Genomic DNA, 5,489 nt, shown 5'->3' with positions numbered 1-5,489 from the left:
AATTTGCTGGGCAGAGTCTCACTCTTGCCACCTGTCAGCAATCCACATCCCGGGAGTGGAGAACTGGGAGGCGGATTTCTTAAGTCGTCAGACTTTTCATCCGGGGGAGTGGGAACTTCATCCGGAGGTCTTTGCCCAAATACTTCGACGTTGGGGCAAACCAGAGATAGATCTCATGGCGTCTCGACAGAACGCCAAGCTTCCTCGTTACGGGTCCAGATCCAGGGATCCAGGAGCAGTCCTGATAGATGCTCTGACAGCACCTTGGGACTTCAGGATGGCTTACGTGTTTCCACCCTTCCCGTTGCTTCCTCGATTGATTGCCAGAATCAAACAAGAGAGAGCATCAGTGATTCTAATAGCACCTGCGTGGCCACGCAGGACTTGGTATGCAGACCTGGTGGACATGTCATCCTGTCCACCTTGGTCTCTGCCTCTGAAACAGGACCTTCTGATACAGGGTCCCTTCAAACATCAAAATCTAACTTCTCTGAAGCTGACTGCTTGGAAATTGAACGCTTGATTTTATCAAGACGTGGATTTTCTGAGTCAGTTATTGATACCTTAATACAGGCTAGGAAACCTGTTACCAGAAAGATTTACCATAAGATATGGCGTAAATACCTATATTGGTGTGAATCCAAAGGTTACTCTTGGAGTAAGGTTAGGATTCCTAGGATATTGTCTTTTCTACAAGAAGGTTTAGAAAAGGGTTTATCTGCTAGTTCATTAAAGGGACAGATCTCAGCTCTGTCCATTCTGTTACACAAACGTCTGTCAGAAGTTCCTGACGTCCAGGCTTTTTGTCAGGCTTTGGCCAGAATTAAGCCTGTGTTTAAAACTGTTGCTCCACCATGGAGTTTAAACCTTGTTCTTAATGTTTTACAGGGCGTTCCGTTTGAACCCCCTTCATTCCATTGATATAAAGTTGTTATCTTGGAAAGTTCTATTTTTAATGGCTATTTCCTCGGCTCGAAGAGTCTCTGAATTATCAGCCTTACATTGTGATTCTCCTTATTTGATTTTTCATTCGGATAAGGTAGTCCTGCGTACTAAACCTGGGTTCTTACCTAAGGTAGTTACTAACAGGAATATCAATCAAGAGATTGTTGTTCCTTCTTTATGCCCAAATCCTTCTTCAAAGAAGGAACGTCTACTGCACAACCTGGATGTAGTCCGTGCTCTAAAATTTTACTTACAGGCAACTAAGGAATTTCGACAAACGTCTTCTCTGTTTGTCATTTACTCTGGGCAGAGGAGAGGTCAAAAAGCTTCCGCTACCTCTTTCTTTTTGGCTTCGTAGCATAATTCGTTTAGCTTATGAGACTGCTGGACAGCAGCCTCCTGAAAGAATTACAGCTCATTCTACTAGAGCTGTGGCTTCCACTTGGGCCTTCAAGAATGAGGCCTCTGTTGAACAGATTTGCAAGGCTGCAACTTGGTCTTCGCTTCATACTTTCTTCTGTTATGTGTGATCAGTCCACGGGTCATCATTACTTCTGGGATATAACTCCTCCCCAACAGGAAATGCAAGAGGATTCACCCAGCAGAGCTGCACATAGCTCCTCCCCTCTACGTCAGTCCCAGTCATTCTCTTGCACCCAACGACTAGATAGGATGTGTGAGAGGACTATGGTGATTATACTTAGTTTTTATGACTTCAATCAAAAGTTTGTTATTTTAAAATAGCACCGGAGCGTGTTATTACTTCTCTGGCAGAGTTTGAGGAAGAATCTGACAGAGATTTTTTACTATGATTTTAACCGGAGTCGTTAAGATCATATTGCTGTTCTCGACCATCTGAGGGAGGTAAAGGCTTCAGATCAGGGGACAGCGGGCAGATGAATCTGCATTGAGGTATGTGGCAGTTTTTATTTTCTGAATGGAATTGATGAGAAAAGCCTGCCATACCGTTAAAATGACATGTATGTATACACTTCAGTATTCTGGGGATGGTATTTCACCGGAACTACTGTGTTAAGGTCACTAACCCTTTTAATAACTATTCTCATGTTAAACGTTTTTGCTGGAATGTAGAATCGTTTACATTGCTGAGGTACTGTGTGAATAAATGTTTGGGCATTATTTTCCACTTGGCAGTTTTTTGCTTTAATTGTGACAGTTTCGTTTCTCTTCACTGCTGTGTGGGAGAGGGAGGGGCCGTTTTTGGCGCTCTTTGCTACGCATCAAAAAATTCCAGTCAGCTACTTTTATATGTCCTGCATGATCCGGTTCATCTCTGACAGATCTCAGGGGTCTTCAAACTTCTTTGAAGGGAGGTAAATTCTCTCAGCAGAGCTGTGAGAATTCTTATAGTGACTGTGTATAAAAAACGTTGTTTTGTTTTTCTTATGTACAAATTTAATTAGTGTTGTTTTTTACTAATGGGAACAAACCTTTGCTAAAAGTTGTGTTGTTTTAAAATTTGATGCAATAACTGTTTTTCAGTTCATTATTTCAACTGTCATTTAATCGTTAGTACCTCTTTGAGGCACAGTACGTTTTTTGCTAAAAAAGATTATAACCAAGTTGTAAGTTTTTTGCTAGTGTGTTAAACATGTCTGACTCAGAGGAAGATATCTGTGTCATTTGTTCCAATGCCAAGGTGGAGCCCAATAGAAATTTATGTACTAACTGTATTGATGCTACTTTAAATAAAAGTCAATCTGTACAATGTGAACAAATTTCACCAAACAGCGAGGGGAGAGTTATGCCGACTAACTCGCCTCACGCGACAGTACCTGCATCTCCCGCCCGGGAGGTGCGTGATATTTTGGCGCCTAGTACATCTGGGCGGCCATTACAGATAACATTACAAGATATGGCTACTGTTATGACTGAAGTTTTGTCTAAATTACCTGAACTAAGAGGCAAGCGTGATCACTCTGGGGTGAGAACAGAGTGCGCTGACAATGCTAGGGCCATGTCTGATACTGCGTCACAGCTCGCAGAGCATGAGGACGGAGAGCTTCATTCTGTGGGTGACGGTTCTGATCCAAACAGATTGGACTCAGATATTTCAAATTTTAAATTTAAATTGGAGAACCTCCGTGTACTACTAGGGGAGGTCTTAGCAGCTCTCAACGATTGTAACACTGTTGCAATACCAGAGAAACTGTGTAGGTTGGATAAATACTTTGCGGTACCGGCGAGTACTGACGTTTTTCCTATACCTAAGAGACTAACTGAAATTGTTACTAAGGAGTGGGATAGACCCGGTGTGCCGTTCTCACCCCCTCCAATATTTAGAAAGATGTTTCCAATAGACGCCACCACTCGGGACTTATGGCAAACGGTCCCCAAGGTGGAGGGAGCAGTTTCTACTTTAGCTAAGCGTACCACTATCCCGGTGGAGGATAGCTGTGCTTTCTCAGATCCAATGGATAAAAAATTAGAGGGTTACCTTAAGAAAATGTTTGTTAAGGTTTTATATTACAACCCCTTGCATGTATCGCGCCGATTACGGCTGCGGCAGCATTTTGGATTGAGTCGCTTGAAGAGAACCTTAGTTCCTCTACGCTAGACGACATTACGGACAGGCTTAGAGTCCTTAAACTAGCTAATTCTTTCATTTCGGAGGCCGTAGTACATTTAACCAAACTTACGGCTAAGAACTCAGGATTCGCCATACAGGCACGCAGGGCACTGTGGCTAAAATCCTGGTCAGCTGATGTTACTTCTAAGTCCAAATTACTTAATATACCTTTCAAGGGGCAGTCCTTATTCGGGCCCGGTTTGAAAGAAATTATCGCTGACATTACGGGAGGTAAGGGCCACGCCCTACCTCAAGACAAGGCCAAAGCTAAGGCTAGACAGTCTAATTTTCGTCCCTTTCGGAATTTCAAAACAGGAGCAGCATCAACCTCCACTGCACCAAAACAGGAAGGAGCTGTTGCTCGTTACAGGCAAGGCTGGAAGCCTAACCAGTCCTGGAACAAGAGCAAGCAGGCCAGGAAACCTGCTGCTGCCCCAAAGACAGCATGAACCGAGAGCCCCCGATCCGGGACCGGATCTAGTAGGGGGCAGACTCTCTCTCTTCGCCCAGGCCTGGGCAAGAGATGTTCAGGATCCCTGGGCACTAGAGATCATATCTCAGGGATACCTTCTAGACTTCAAATTATCTCCCCCAAGAGGGAGATTTCATCTGTCAAGGTTGTCAACAAACCAGATAAAGAAAGAAGCGTTTCTACGCTGCGTACAAGATCTGTTAACAATGGGAGTGATCCATCCGGTTCCGTGGTCGGAACAAGGACAAGGGTTCTACTCAAACCTGTTTGTGGTTCCCAAAAAAGAGGGAACTTTCAGGCCAATCTTAGATTTAAAGACTCTAAACAAATTCCTAAGAGTTCCATCGTTCAAAATGGAAACTATTCGGACAATTTTACCCATGATCCAAGAGGGTCAGTACATGACCACAGTGGATTTAAAGGATGCTTACCTTCACATACCGATCCACAAAGATCATCACCGGTATCTAAGGTTTGCCTTCTTAGACAGGCACTACCAGTTTGTAGCTCTTCCATTCGGATTGGCTACGGCTCCAAGAATCTTCACAAAGGTTCTGGGTGCCCTTCTAGCGGTACTAAGACCGCGAGGGATTTCGGTAGCTCCGTACCTAGACGACATTCTAATACAAGCTTCAAGCTTTCAAACTGCCAAGTCTCATACAGAGTTAGTTCTGGCATTTCTAAGGTCGCATGGATGGAAAGTGAACGAAAAGAAGAGTTCTCTCTTTCCTCTCACAAGAGTTCCATTCTTGGGGACTCTTATAGATTCTGTAGAAATGAAGATTTACCTGACAGAAGACAGGTTAACAAAACTTCAAAATGCATGCCGCGTCCTTCATTCCATTCAACACCCGTCAGTAGCTCAATGCATGGAGGTGATCGGCTTAATGGTAGCGGCAATGGACATAGTACCTTTTGCACGCCTACACCTCAGACCGCTGCAACTATGCATGCTAAGTCAGTGGAATGGGGATTACTCAGATTTGTCCCCTACTCTGAATCTGAATCAAGAGACCAGAAATTCTCTTCTATGGTGGCTTCATCGGCCACACCTGTCCAGGGGAATGCCATTCAGCAGGCCAGACTGGACAATTGTAACAACAGACGCCAGCCTACTAGGTTGGGGCGCTGTCTGGAATTCTCTGAAGGCTCAGGGACTATGGAATCAGGAGGAGAGTCTCCTTCCAATAAACATTCTGGAATTGAGAGCAGTTCTCAATGCCCTTCTGGCTTGGCCCCAGTTAATAACTCGGGGGTTCATCAGGTTTCAGTCGGACAACATCACGACTGTAGCTTACATCAACCATCAGGGAGGGACAAGAAGCTCCCTAGCAATGATGGAAGTATCAAAGATAATTCGCTGGGCAGAGTCTCACTCTTGCCACCTGTCAGCAATCCACATCCCGGGAGTGGAGAACTGGGAGGCGGATTTCTTGAGTCGCCAGACTCTTCATCCGGGGGAGTGGGAACTTCATCCGGAGG

The sequence above is a fragment of the Bombina bombina genome, chromosome 6 (genome assembly GCF_027579735.1).
Source record: "Bombina bombina isolate aBomBom1 chromosome 6, aBomBom1.pri, whole genome shotgun sequence".
Taxonomy (NCBI): Eukaryota; Metazoa; Chordata; class Amphibia; order Anura; family Bombinatoridae; genus Bombina; species Bombina bombina.
Note: the sequence above shows the minus strand (reverse complement) of the source record.